Source organism: Eschrichtius robustus, chromosome 19 (genome assembly GCF_028021215.1).
Source record: "Eschrichtius robustus isolate mEscRob2 chromosome 19, mEscRob2.pri, whole genome shotgun sequence".
Lineage (NCBI taxonomy): Eukaryota > Metazoa > Chordata > Mammalia > Artiodactyla > Eschrichtiidae > Eschrichtius > Eschrichtius robustus.
In genome coordinates, this window is record NC_090842.1 from 40,996,183 (window position 1) to 41,012,243 (window position 16,061).

Sequence of the window (16,061 nt, forward strand, 5' to 3'; positions counted from 1 at the left end):
AATCAAACGGATTTCATGTTCCCAGGCAACAGGGTTCCAGAATCCAAACCGATGTCATGTTCCCAGGCCACAGGATTCCACAATCTAACCTCAGTCATGTTCCCAGGTCAAAGGTTTCCAGAATCAAACCTCAGTCATATTCCCAGGCCACAGGGTTCCAGAATCCACCGATGTCATGTTCCCAGGCCACAGGGTTACAGAATCAATCCTCAGTTATGTTCCCAGGCTACAGGTATCCAGAATAAAACCTCAGTCATGTTCCCAGTCCACAGGGTTCCAGAACCAAGGCTCAGTCAGGTTCCCAGGGCACAGTATTCCACAAACTACACAGATGTCATGTTCCCAGGCCACAGTTTTCCAGACACACGCCTCAGTTATGTTCCCAGGCCACAGGGATCCTGAATCAAACCTCAGTCATGTTGCCAGGCCATAGGGAACCACCATCAAACCTCAGTCATATTCCCAGGCCACAAGTTTCCAGAATCAAACCGATGTCATGTTCCCAGGCAACAGGTTTCCACAATCTAACATCAGTCATTTTCCCAGGCCAATGGTTTCCAGAATCAAACCTCAGTCATATTCCCAGGCCACAGGGTTCCAGAATCAACCCGATATCATGTTCCCTGGCCACATTCTTCCATAATCAAACCTCAGTCATGTTGCCAGGCCATAGGTTTCCACCATCAAACCTCAGACATGTTCCCAGGCCACAGGGTTCTAGAATAAAACCGTTCTCATGTTCCCAGGCCACAGGGTTCCAGAATCCACCGATGACATGTTCCCAGGCAACAGGGATCCAGAATCAATCCTCAGTTAGGTTCCCAGGCTACAGGGTTCCAGAATAAAACCTCATTCATGTTCCAAGTCCACAGGGTTCCAGAATGAATCCTCAGTTAGGTTCCCAGGCTACAGGGTTCCAGAATAAAACCTCAGTCATGTTCCCAGGCCACAGAGTTCCAGAATCCACCGATGTCATGTTCCCAGTCCACACGGTTCCAGAATCAATCCTCAGTTATGTTCCCAGGCTACAGGGTTCCAGAATAAAACCTCAGTCATGTTCCCAGTCCACAGGGTTCCAAAACCAAGGCTCAGTCAGGTTCCCAGGGCACAGTATTCCACAATCTAAACAGATGTCCTGTTCCCAGGCCACAGTTTTCCAGAATCACGCCTCAGTCATGTACCCAGGCCACAGGGATCCAGAATCAAACCTCAGTCATGTTGCCAGGCCATAGGGTACCACCATCAAACCTGAGTCATATTCCCAGGCCACAGGCTTCCAGAATCAAACGGATTTCATGTTCCCAGGCCACAGGGTTCCAGAATCCAACCGATGTCGTGTTCCCAGGCCACAGGTTTCCACAAGCAAACCTCAGTCGTGTTCCCAGGACACAGCTTTCCAGAATCAACCCGGTATCATGTTCCCTGGCGACAGTCTTCCAGAATCTAACCTCAGTCATGTTGCCAGGCCACAGGTTTCCACCATCAAACCTCAGACATGTTCCCAGGCCACAGGGTTCCAGAATAAAACCGTTCTCATGTTCCCAGGCAAAAAGATTCCAGAATCCACCGATGACATGTTCCCAGGCAACAGGGTTCCAGAAAAAATCCTCAGTCAGGTTCCCAGGCTACAGGGTTCCAGAATAAAACCTCAGTCATGTTCCAAGTCCACAGGGTTCCAGAATCAATCCTCAGTTAGGTTCCCAGGCTACAGGGTTCCAGAATAAAACCTCAGTCATGTTCCCAGTCCACAGGGTTCCAGAACCTAGGCTCAGTTAGATTCTCAGGGCACAGTATTCCAGAATCTAAACACATGTCATGTTCCCAAGCCACAATTTTCCAGAATCACGCCTCAGTCATGTACCCAGGCCACAGGGATTCAGAATCAAACTTCAGTCATGTTGCCAGGCCATAGGGTACCACCATCAAACCTCAGTCATATTCCCAGGCCACAGGCTACCAGAATCAAACGGATTTCATGTTCCCAGGCAACAGGGTTCCAGAATCCAAACCGATGTCATGTTCCCAGGCCTCAGGATTGCACAATCTAACCTCAGTCATGTTCCCAGGCCAATGGTTTCCAGAATCAAACCTCAGTCATATTCCCAGGCCACAGGGTTCCAGAATCCACCGATGTCATGTTCCCAGGCCACAGGGTTACAGAATCAATCCTCAGTTATGTTCCCAGGTTACAGGTATCCAGAATAAAACCTCAGTCATGTTCCCAGTCCACAGGGTTCCAGAACCAAGGCTCAGTCAGTTTCCCAGGGCACAGTATTCCACAATCTAAACAGATGTCATGTTCCCAGGCCACAGTTTTCCAGAATCACACTTCAGTCATGTTCCAAGGCCACAGGGATCCAGAATCAAACCTCAGTCATGTTGCCAGGCCATACGGTATCACCATCAAACCTCAGTCATATTCCCAGGCCACAAGTTTGCAGAATCAAACCGATGTCATGTTCCCAGGCCACAGGTTTCCACAATCTAACATCAGTCATGTTCCCAGGCCACAGGATTCCAGAAGCAAACCTCAGTCTTGTTCCCAGGACACAGGTTTCCAGAATCAACCCGATATCATGTTCCCTGGCCACAGTCTTCCAGAATCAAACCTCAGTCATGTTACCAGGCCACAGGTTTCCACCATCAAACCTCAGACATGTTCCCAGGCCACAGGGTTCCAGAATAAAACCGTTCTCATGTTCCCAGGCCACAGGGTTACAGAATAAAACCGTTTTCATGTTCCCAGGCAAAAAGATTCCAGAATCCACCGATGACATGTTCCCAGGCAACAGGGTTCCAGAATCAATCCTCAGTCAGGTTCCCAGGCTACAGGGTTACAGAATAAAACCTCAGTCATGTTCCAAGTCCACAGGGTTCCAGAATCAATCCTCAGTTAGGTTCCCAGGCTACAGGGTTCCAGAATAAAACCTCAGTCATGTTCCCAGTCCACAGGGTTCCAGAACCTAGGCTCAGTTAGATTCTCAGGGCACAGTATTCCACAATCTAAACAGATGTCATGTTCCCAAGCCACAATTTTCCAGAATCACGCCTCAGTCATGTACCCAGGCCACAGGGATCCAGAATCAAACTTCAGTCATGTTGCCAGGCAATAGGGTACCACCATCAAACCTCAGTCATATTCCCAGGCCACAGGCTACCAGAATCAAACGGATTTCATGTTCCCAGGCAACAGGGTTCCAGAATCCAAACCGATGTCATGTTCCCAGGCCACAGGATTCCACAATCTAACCTCAGTCATGTTCCCAGGTCAAAGGTTTCCAGAATCAAACCTCAGTCATATTCCCAGGCCACAGGGTTCCAGAATCCACCGATGTCATGTTCCCAGGCCACAGGGTTACAGAATCAATCCTCAGTTATGTTCCCAGGCTACAGGTATCCAGAATAAAACCTCAGTCATGTTCCCAGTCCACAGGGTTCCAGAACCAAGGCTCAGTCAGGTTCCCAGGGCACAGTATTCCACAAACTACACAGATGTCATGTTCCCAGGCCACAGTTTTCCAGAAACACGCCTCAGTTATGTTCCCAGGCCACAGGGATCCTGAATCAAACCTCAGTCATGTTGCCAGGCCATAGGGAACCACCATCAAACCTCAGTCATATTCCCAGGCCACAAGTTTCCAGAATCAAACCGATGTCATGTTCCCAGGCAACAGGTTTCCACAATCTAACATCAGTCATGTTCCCAGGCCAATGGTTTCCAGAATCAAACCTCAGTCATATTCCCAGGCCACAGGGTTCCAGAATCAACCCGATATCATGTTCCCTGGCCACACTCTTCCATAATCAAACCTCAGTCATGTTGCCAGGCCATAGGTTTCCACCATCAAACCTCAGACATGTTCCCAGGCCACAGGGTTCTAGAATAAAACCGTTCTCATGATCCCAGGCCACAGGGTTCCAGAATCCACCGAAGACATGTTCCCAGGCAACAGGGATCCAGAATCAATCCTCAGTTAGGTTCCCAGGCTACAGGGTTCCAGAATAAAACCTCAGTCATGTTCCAAGTCCACAGGGTTCCAGAATGAATCCTCAGTTAGGTTCCCAGGCTACAGGGTTCCAGAATAAAACCTCAGTCATGTTCCCAGGCCACAGAGTTCCAGAATCCACCGATGTCATGTTCCCAGTCCACAGGGTTCCAGATTCAATCCTCTGTTATGTTCCCAGGCTACAGGTTTCCAGAATAAAACCTCAGTCATGTTCCCAGTCCACAGGGTTCCAAAACCATGGCTCAGTCAGGTTCCCAGGGCACAGTATTCCACAATCTAAACAGATGTCCTTTTCCCAGGCCACAGTTTTCCAGAATCACGCCTCAGTCATGTACCCAGGCCACAGGGATCCAGATTCAAACCTCAGTCATGTTGCCAGGCCATAGGGTACCACCATCAAACCTGAGTCATATTCCCAGGCCACAGGCTTCCAGAATCAAACGGATTTCATGTTCCCAGGCCACAGGGTTCCAGAATCCAACCGATGTCGTGTTCCCAGGCCACAGGTTTCCACAAGCAAATCTCAGTCGTGTTCCCAGGACACAGCTTTCCAGAATCAACCCGGTATCATGTTCCCTGGCGACAGTCTTCCAGAATCTAACCTCAGTCATGTTGCCAGGCCACAGGTTTCCACCATCAAACCTCAGACATGTTCCCAGGCCACAGGGTTCCAGAATAAAACCGTTCTCATGTTCCCAGGCAAAAAGATTCCAGAATCCACCGATGACATGTTCCCAGGCAACAGGGTTCCAGAATCAATCCTCAGTCAGGTTCCCAGGCTACAGGGTTCCAGAATAAAACCTCAGTCATGTTCCAAGTCCACAGGGTTCCAGAATCAATCCTCAGTTAGGTTCCCAGGCTACAGGGTTCCAGAATAAAACCTCAGTCATGTTCCCAGTCCACAGGGTTCCAGAACCTAGGCTCAGTTAGATTCTCAGGGCACAGTATTCCACAATCTAAACAGATGTCATGTTCCCAAGCCACAATTTTCCAGAATCACGCCTCAGTCATGTACCCAGGCCACAGGGATCCAGAATCAAACTTCAGTCATGTTGCCAGGCCATAGGGTACCACCATCAAACCTCAGTCATATTCCCAGGCCACAGGCTACCAGAATCAAACGGATTTCATGTTCCCAGGCAACAGGATTCCAGAATCCAAACCGATGTCATGTTCCCAGGCCACAGGATTCCACAATCTAACCTCAGTCATGTTCCCAGGTCAAAGGTTTCCAGAATCAAACCTCAGTCATATTCCCAGGCCACAGGGTTCCAGAATCCACCGATGTCATGTTCCCAGGCCACAGGGTTACAGAATCAATCCTCAGTTATGTTCCCAGGTTACAGGTATCCAGAATAAAACCTCAGTCATGTTCCCAGTCCACAGGGTTCCAGAACCAAGGCTCAGTCAGTTTCCCAGGGCACAGTATTCCACAATCTAAACAGATGTCATGTTCCCAGGCCACAGTTTTCCAGAATCACACTTCAGTCATGTTCCAAGGCCACAGGGATCCAGAATCAAACCTCAGTCATGTTGCCAGGCCATACGGTATCACCATCAAACCTCAGTCATATTCCCAGGCCACAAGTTTGCAGAATCAAACCGATGTCATGTTCCCAGGCCACAGGTTTCCACAATCTAACATCAGTCATGTTCCCAGGCCACAGGATTCCAGAAGCAAACCTCAGTCTTGTTCCCAGGACACAGGTTTCCAGAATCAACCCGATATCATGTTCCCTGGCCACAGTCTTCCAGAATCAAACCTCAGTCATGTTACCAGGCCACAGGTTTCCACCATCAAACCTCAGACATGTTCCCAGGCCACAGGGTTCCAGAATAAAACCGTTCTCATGTTCCCAGGCCACAGGGTTACAGAATAAAACCGTTTTCATGTTCCCAGGCAAAAAGATTCCAGAATCCACCGATGACATGTTCCCAGGCAACAGGGTTCCAGAATCAATCCTCAGTCAGGTTCCCAGGCTACAGGGTTACAGAATAAAACCTCAGTCATGTTCCAAGTCCACAGGGTTCCAGAATCAATCCTCAGTTAGGTTCCCAGGCTACAGGGTTCCAGAATAAAACCTCAGTCATGTTCCCAGTCCACAGGGTTCCAGAACCTAGGCTCAGTTAGATTCTCAGGGCACAGTATTCCACAATCTAAACAGATGTCATGTTCCCAAGCCACAATTTTCCAGAATCACGCCTCAGTCATGTACCCAGGCCACAGGGATCCAGAATCAAACTTCAGTCATGTTGCCAGGCAATAGGGTACCACCATCAAACCTCAGTCATATTCCCAGGCCACAGGCTACCAGAATCAAACGGATTTCATGTTCCCAGGCAACAGGGTTCCAGAATCCAAACCGATGTCATGTTCCCAGGCCACAGGATTCCACAATCTAACCTCAGTCATGTTCCCAGGTCAAAGGTTTCCAGAATCAAACCTCAGTCATATTCCCAGGCCACAGGGTTCCAGAATCCACCGATGTCATGTTCCCAGGCCACAGGGTTACAGAATCAATCCTCAGTTATGTTCCCAGGCTACAGGTATCCAGAATAAAACCTCAGTCATGTTCCCAGTCCACAGGGTTCCAGAACCAAGGCTCAGTCAGGTTCCCAGGGCACAGTATTCCACAAACTACACAGATGTCATGTTCCCAGGCCACAGTTTTCCAGAAACACGCCTCAGTTATGTTCCCAGGCCACAGGGATCCTGAATCAAACCTCAGTCATGTTGCCAGGCCATAGGGAACCACCATCAAACCTCAGTCATATTCCCAGGCCACAAGTTTCCAGAATCAAACCGATGTCATGTTCCCAGGCAACAGGTTTCCACAATCTAACATCAGTCATGTTCCCAGGCCAATGGTTTCCAGAATCAAACCTCAGTCATATTCCCAGGCCACAGGGTTCCAGAATCAACCCGATATCATGTTCCCTGGCCACACTCTTCCATAATCAAACCTCAGTCATGTTGCCAGGCCATAGGTTTCCACCATCAAACCTCAGACATGTTCCCAGGCCACAGGGTTCTAGAATAAAACCGTTCTCATGATCCCAGGCCACAGGGTTCCAGAATCCACCGAAGACATGTTCCCAGGCAACAGGGATCCAGAATCAATCCTCAGTTAGGTTCCCAGGCTACAGGGTTCCAGAATAAAACCTCAGTCATGTTCCAAGTCCACAGGGTTCCAGAATGAATCCTCAGTTAGGTTCCCAGGCTACAGGGTTCCAGAATAAAACCTCAGTCATGTTCCCAGGCCACAGAGTTCCAGAATCCACCGATGTCATGTTCCCAGTCCACAGGGTTCCAGATTCAATCCTCTGTTATGTTCCCAGGCTACAGGTTTCCAGAATAAAACCTCAGTCATGTTCCCAGTCCACAGGGTTCCAAAACCATGGCTCAGTCAGGTTCCCAGGGCACAGTATTCCACAATCTAAACAGATGTCCTTTTCCCAGGCCACAGTTTTCCAGAATCACGCCTCAGTCATGTACCCAGGCCACAGGGATCCAGATTCAAACCTCAGTCATGTTGCCAGGCCATAGGGTACCACCATCAAACCTGAGTCATATTCCCAGGCCACAGGCTTCCAGAATCAAACGGATTTCATGTTCCCAGGCCACAGGGTTCCAGAATCCAACCGATGTCGTGTTCCCAGGCCACAGGTTTCCACAAGCAAATCTCAGTCGTGTTCCCAGGACACAGCTTTCCAGAATCAACCCGGTATCATGTTCCCTGGCGACAGTCTTCCAGAATCTAACCTCAGTCATGTTGCCAGGCCACAGGTTTCCACCATCAAACCTCAGACATGTTCCCAGGCCACAGGGTTCCAGAATAAAACCGTTCTCATGTTCCCAGGCAAAAAGATTCCAGAATCCACCGATGACATGTTCCCAGGAAACAGGGTTCCAGAATCAATCCTCAGTCAGGTTCCCAGGCTACAGGGTTCCAGAATAAAACCTCAGTCATGTTCCAAGTCCACAGGGTTCCAGAATCAATCCTCAGTTAGGTTCCCAGGCTACAGGGTTCCAGAATAAAACCTCAGTCATGTTCCCAGTCCACAGGGTTCCAGAACCTAGGCTCAGTTAGATTCTCAGGGCACAGTATTCCACAATCTAAACAGATGTCATGTTCCCAAGCCACAATTTTCCAGAATCACGCCTCAGTCATGTACCCAGGCCACAGGGATCCAGAATCAAACTTCAGTCATGTTGCCAGGCCATAGGGTACCACCATCAAACCTCAGTCATATTCCCAGGCCACAGGCTACCAGAATCAAACGGATTTCATGTTCCCAGGCAACAGGATTCCAGAATCCAAACCGATGTCATGTTCCCAGGCCACAGGATTCCACAATCTAACCTCAGTCATGTTCCCAGGTCAAAGGTTTCCAGAATCAAACCTCAGTCATATTCCCAGGCCACAGGGTTCCAGAATCCACCGATGTCATGTTCCCAGGCCACAGGGTTACAGAATCAATCCTCAGTTATGTTCCCAGGTTACAGGTATCCAGAATAAAACCTCAGTCATGTTCCCAGTCCACAGGGTTCCAGAACCAAGGCTCAGTCAGTTTCCCAGGGCACAGTATTCCACAATCTAAACAGATGTCATGTTCCCAGGCCACAGTTTTCCAGAATCACACTTCAGTCATGTTCCAAGGCCACAGGGATCCAGAATCAAACCTCAGTCATGTTGCCAGGCCATACGGTATCACCATCAAACCTCAGTCATATTCCCAGGCCACAAGTTTGCAGAATCAAACCGATGTCATGTTCCCAGGCCACAGGTTTCCACAATCTAACATCAGTCATGTTCCCAGGCCACAGGATTCCAGAAGCAAACCTCAGTCTTGTTCCCAGGACACAGGTTTCCAGAATCAACCCGATATCATGTTCCCTGGCCACAGTCTTCCAGAATCAAACCTCAGTCATGTTACCAGGCCACAGGTTTCCACCATCAAACCTCAGACATGTTCCCAGGCCACAGGGTTCCAGAATAAAACCGTTCTCATGTTCCCAGGCCACAGGGTTACAGAATAAAACCGTTTTCATGTTCCCAGGCAAAAAGATTCCAGAATCCACCGATGACATGTTCCCAGGCAACAGGGTTCCAGAATCAATCCTCAGTCAGGTTCCCAGGCTACAGGGTTACAGAATAAAACCTCAGTCATGTTCCAAGTCCACAGGGTTCCAGAATCAATCCTCAGTTAGGTTCCCAGGCTACAGGGTTCCAGAATAAAACCTCAGTCATGTTCCCAGTCCACAGGGTTCCAGAACCTAGGCTCAGTTAGATTCTCAGGGCACAGTATTCCACAATCTAAACAGATGTCATGTTCCCAAGCCACAATTTTCCAGAATCACGCCTCAGTCATGTACCCAGGCCACAGGGATCCAGAATCAAACTTCAGTCATGTTGCCAGGCAATAGGGTACCACCATCAAACCTCAGTCATATTCCCAGGCCACAGGCTACCAGAATCAAACGGATTTCATGTTCCCAGGCAACAGGGTTCCAGAATCCAAACCGATGTCATGTTCCCAGGCCACAGGATTCCACAATCTAACCTCAGTCATGTTCCCAGGTCAAAGGTTTCCAGAATCAAACCTCAGTCATATTCCCAGGCCACAGGGTTCCAGAATCCACCGATGTCATGTTCCCAGGCCACAGGGTTACAGAATCAATCCTCAGTTATGTTCCCAGGCTACAGGTATCCAGAATAAAACCTCAGTCATGTTCCCAGTCCACAGGGTTCCAGAACCAAGGCTCAGTCAGGTTCCCAGGGCACAGTATTCCACAAACTACACAGATGTCATGTTCCCAGGCCACAGTTTTCCAGAAACACGCCTCAGTTATGTTCCCAGGCCACAGGGATCCTGAATCAAACCTCAGTCATGTTGCCAGGCCATAGGGAACCACCATCAAACCTCAGTCATATTCCCAGGCCACAAGTTTCCAGAATCAAACCGATGTCATGTTCCCAGGCAACAGGTTTCCACAATCTAACATCAGTCATGTTCCCAGGCCAATGGTTTCCAGAATCAAACCTCAGTCATATTCCCAGGCCACAGGGTTCCAGAATCAACCCGATATCATGTTCCCTGGCCACACTCTTCCATAATCAAACCTCAGTCATGTTGCCAGGCCATAGGTTTCCACCATCAAACCTCAGACATGTTCCCAGGCCACAGGGTTCTAGAATAAAACCGTTCTCATGATCCCAGGCCACAGGGTTCCAGAATCCACCGAAGACATGTTCCCAGGCAACAGGGATCCAGAATCAATCCTCAGTTAGGTTCCCAGGCTACAGGGTTCCAGAATAAAACCTCAGTCATGTTCCAAGTCCACAGGGTTCCAGAATGAATCCTCAGTTAGGTTCCCAGGCTACAGGGTTCCAGAATAAAACCTCAGTCATGTTCCCAGGCCACAGAGTTCCAGAATCCACCGATGTCATGTTCCCAGTCCACAGGGTTCCAGATTCAATCCTCTGTTATGTTCCCAGGCTACAGGTTTCCAGAATAAAACCTCAGTCATGTTCCCAGTCCACAGGGTTCCAAAACCATGGCTCAGTCAGGTTCCCAGGGCACAGTATTCCACAATCTAAACAGATGTCCTTTTCCCAGGCCACAGTTTTCCAGAATCACGCCTCAGTCATGTACCCAGGCCACAGGGATCCAGATTCAAACCTCAGTCATGTTGCCAGGCCATAGGGTACCACCATCAAACCTGAGTCATATTCCCAGGCCACAGGCTTCCAGAATCAAACGGATTTCATGTTCCCAGGCCACAGGGTTCCAGAATCCAACCGATGTCGTGTTCCCAGGCCACAGGTTTCCACAAGCAAATCTCAGTCGTGTTCCCAGGACACAGCTTTCCAGAATCAACCCGGTATCATGTTCCCTGGCGACAGTCTTCCAGAATCTAACCTCAGTCATGTTGCCAGGCCACAGGTTTCCACCATCAAACCTCAGACATGTTCCCAGGCCACAGGGTTCCAGAATAAAACCGTTCTCATGTTCCCAGGCAAAAAGATTCCAGAATCCACCGATGACATGTTCCCAGGCAACAGGGTTCCAGAATCAATCCTCAGTCAGGTTCCCAGGCTACAGGGTTCCAGAATAAAACCTCAGTCATGTTCCAAGTCCACAGGGTTCCAGAATCAATCCTCAGTTAGGTTCCCAGGCTACAGGGTTCCAGAATAAAACCTCAGTCATGTTCCCAGTCCACAGGGTTCCAGAACCTAGGCTCAGTTAGATTCTCAGGGCACAGTATTCCACAATCTAAACAGATGTCATGTTCCCAAGCCACAATTTTCCAGAATCACGCCTCAGTCATGTACCCAGGCCACAGGGATCCAGAATCAAACTTCAGTCATGTTGCCAGGCCATAGGGTACCACCATCAAACCTCAGTCATATTCCCAGGCCACAGGCTACCAGAATCAAACGGATTTCATGTTCCCAGGCAACAGGATTCCAGAATCCAAACCGATGTCATGTTCCCAGGCCACAGGATTCCACAATCTAACCTCAGTCATGTTCCCAGGTCAAAGGTTTCCAGAATCAAACCTCAGTCATATTCCCAGGCCACAGGGTTCCAGAATCCACCGATGTCATGTTCCCAGGCCACAGGGTTACAGAATCAATCCTCAGTTATGTTCCCAGGTTACAGGTATCCAGAATAAAACCTCAGTCATGTTCCCAGTCCACAGGGTTCCAGAACCAAGGCTCAGTCAGTTTCCCAGGGCACAGTATTCCACAATCTAAACAGATGTCATGTTCCCAGGCCACAGTTTTCCAGAATCACACTTCAGTCATGTTCCAAGGCCACAGGGATCCAGAATCAAACCTCAGTCATGTTGCCAGGCCATACGGTATCACCATCAAACCTCAGTCATATTCCCAGGCCACAAGTTTGCAGAATCAAACCGATGTCATGTTCCCAGGCCACAGGTTTCCACAATCTAACATCAGTCATGTTCCCAGGCCACAGGATTCCAGAAGCAAACCTCAGTCTTGTTCCCAGGACACAGGTTTCCAGAATCAACCCGATATCATGTTCCCTGGCCACAGTCTTCCAGAATCAAACCTCAGTCATGTTACCAGGCCACAGGTTTCCACCATCAAACCTCAGACATGTTCCCAGGCCACAGGGTTCCAGAATAAAACCGTTCTCATGTTCCCAGGCCACAGGGTTACAGAATAAAACCGTTTTCATGTTCCCAGGCAAAAAGATTCCAGAATCCACCGATGACATGTTCCCAGGCAACAGGGTTCCAGAATCAATCCTCAGTCAGGTTCCCAGGCTACAGGGTTACAGAATAAAACCTCAGTCATGTTCCAAGTCCACAGGGTTCCAGAATCAATCCTCAGTTAGGTTCCCAGGCTACAGGGTTCCAGAATAAAACCTCAGTCATGTTCCCAGTCCACAGGGTTCCAGAACCTAGGCTCAGTTAGATTCTCAGGGCACAGTATTCCACAATCTAAACAGATGTCATGTTCCCAAGCCACAATTTTCCAGAATCACGCCTCAGTCATGTACCCAGGCCACAGGGATCCAGAATCAAACTTCAGGCATGTTGCCAGGCAATAGGGTACCACCATCAAACCTCAGTCATATTCCCAGGCCACAGGCTACCAGAATCAAACGGATTTCATGTTCCCAGGCAACAGGGTTCCAGAATCCAAACCGATGTCATGTTCCCAGGCCACAGGATTCCACAATCTAACCTCAGTCATGTTCCCAGGTCAAAGGTTTCCAGAATCAAACCTCAGTCATATTCCCAGGCCACAGGGTTCCAGAATCCACCGATGTCATGTTCCCAGGCCACAGGGTTACAGAATCAATCCTCAGTTATGTTCCCAGGCTACAGGTATCCAGAATAAAACCTCAGTCATGTTCCCAGTCCACAGGGTTCCAGAACCAAGGCTCAGTCAGGTTCCCAGGGCACAGTATTCCACAAACTACACAGATGTCATGTTCCCAGGCCACAGTTTTCCAGAAACACGCCTCAGTTATGTTCCCAGGCCACAGGGATCCTGAATCAAACCTCAGTCATGTTGCCAGGCCATAGGGAACCACCATCAAACCTCAGTCATATTCCCAGGCCACAAGTTTCCAGAATCAAACCGATGTCATGTTCCCAGGCAACAGGTTTCCACAATCTAACATCAGTCATGTTCCCAGGCCAATGGTTTCCAGAATCAAACCTCAGTCATATTCCCAGGCCACAGGGTTCCAGAATCAACCCGATATCATGTTCCCTGGCCACACTCTTCCATAATCAAACCTCAGTCATGTTGCCAGGCCATAGGTTTCCACCATCAAACCTCAGACATGTTCCCAGGCCACAGGGTTCTAGAATAAAACCGTTCTCATGATCCCAGGCCACAGGGTTCCAGAATCCACCGAAGACATGTTCCCAGGCAACAGGGATCCAGAATCAATCCTCAGTTAGGTTCCCAGGCTACAGGGTTCCAGAATAAAACCTCAGTCATGTTCCAAGTCCACAGGGTTCCAGAATGAATCCTCAGTTAGGTTCCCAGGCTACAGGGTTCCAGAATAAAACCTCAGTCATGTTCCCAGGCCACAGAGTTCCAGAATCCACCGATGTCATGTTCCCAGTCCACAGGGTTCCAGATTCAATCCTCTGTTATGTTCCCAGGCTACAGGTTTCCAGAATAAAACCTCAGTCATGTTCCCAGTCCACAGGGTTCCAAAACCATGGCTCAGTCAGGTTCCCAGGGCACAGTATTCCACAATCTAAACAGATGTCCTTTTCCCAGGCCACAGTTTTCCAGAATCACGCCTCAGTCATGTACCCAGGCCACAGGGATCCAGATTCAAACCTCAGTCATGTTGCCAGGCCATAGGGTACCACCATCAAACCTGAGTCATATTCCCAGGCCACAGGCTTCCAGAATCAAACGGATTTCATGTTCCCAGGCCACAGGGTTCCAGAATCCAACCGATGTCGTGTTCCCAGGCCACAGGTTTCCACAAGCAAATCTCAGTCGTGTTCCCAGGACACAGCTTTCCAGAATCAACCCGGTATCATGTTCCCTGGCGACAGTCTTCCAGAATCTAACCTCAGTCATGTTGCCAGGCCACAGGTTTCCACCATCAAACCTCAGACATGTTCCCAGGCCACAGGGTTCCAGAATAAAACCGTTCTCATGTTCCCAGGCAAAAAGATTCCAGAATCCACCGATGACATGTTCCCAGGCAACAGGGTTCCAGAATCAATCCTCAGTCAGGTTCCCAGGCTACAGGGTTCCAGAATAAAACCTCAGTCATGTTCCAAGTCCACAGGGTTCCAGAATCAATCCTCAGTTAGGTTCCCAGGCTACAGGGTTCCAGAATAAAACCTCAGTCATGTTCCCAGTCCACAGGGTTCCAGAACCTAGGCTCAGTTAGATTCTCAGGGCACAGTATTCCACAATCTAAACAGATGTCATGTTCCCAAGCCACAATTTTCCAGAATCACGCCTCAGTCATGTACCCAGGCCACAGGGATCCAGAATCAAACTTCAGTCATGTTGCCAGGCCATAGGGTACCACCATCAAACCTCAGTCATATTCCCAGGCCACAGGCTACCAGAATCAAACGGATTTCATGTTCCCAGGCAACAGGATTCCAGAATCCAAACCGATGTCATGTTCCCAGGCCACAGGATTCCACAATCTAACCTCAGTCATGTTCCCAGGTCAAAGGTTTCCAGAATCAAACCTCAGTCATATTCCCAGGCCACAGGGTTCCAGAATCCACCGATGTCATGTTCCCAGGCCACAGGGTTACAGAATCAATCCTCAGTTATGTTCCCAGGTTACAGGTATCCAGAATAAAACCTCAGTCATGTTCCCAGTCCACAGGGTTCCAGAACCAAGGCTCAGTCAGTTTCCCAGGGCACAGTATTCCACAATCTAAACAGATGTCATGTTCCCAGGCCACAGTTTTCCAGAATCACACTTCAGTCATGTTCCAAGGCCACAGGGATCCAGAATCAAACCTCAGTCATGTTGCCAGGCCATACGGTATCACCATCAAACCTCAGTCATATTCCCAGGCCACAAGTTTGCAGAATCAAACCGATGTCATGTTCCCAGGCCACAGGTTTCCACAATCTAACATCAGTCATGTTCCCAGGCCACAGGATTCCAGAAGCAAACCTCAGTCTTGTTCCCAGGACACAGGTTTCCAGAATCAACCCGATATCATGTTCCCTGGCCACAGTCTTCCAGAATCAAACCTCAGTCATGTTACCAGGCCACAGGTTTCCACCATCAAACCTCAGACATGTTCCCAGGCCACAGGGTTCCAGAATAAAACCGTTCTCATGTTCCCAGGCCACAGGGTTACAGAATAAAACCGTTTTCATGTTCCCAGGCAAAAAGATTCCAGAATCCACCGATGACATGTTCCCAGGCAACAGGGTTCCAGAATCAATCCTCAGTCAGGTTCCCAGGCTACAGGGTTACAGAATAAAACCTCAGTCATGTTCCAAGTCCACAGGGTTCCAGAATCAATCCTCAGTTAGGTTCCCAGGCTACAGGGTTCCAGAATAAAACCTCAGTCATGTTCCCAGTCCACAGGGTTCCAGAACCTAGGCTCAGTTAGATTCTCAGGGCACAGTATTCCACAATCTAAACAGATGTCATGTTCCCAAGCCACAATTTTCCAGAATCACGCCTCAGTCATGTACCCAGGCCACAGGGATCCAGAATCAAACTTCAGTCATGTTGCCAGGCAATAGGGTACCACCATCAAACCTCAGTCATATTCCCAGGCCACAGGCTACCAGAATCAAACGGATTTCATGTTCCCAGGCAACAGGGTTCCAGAATCCAAACCGATGTCATGTTCCCAGGCCACAGGATTCCACAATCTAACCTCAGTCATGTTCCCAGGTCAAAGGTTTCCAGAATCAAACCTCAGTCATATTCCCAGGCCACAGGGTTCCAGAATCCACCGATGTCATGTTCCCAGGCCACAGGGTTACAGAATCAATCCTCAGTTATGTTCCCAGGCTACAGGTATCCAGAATAAAACCTCAGTCA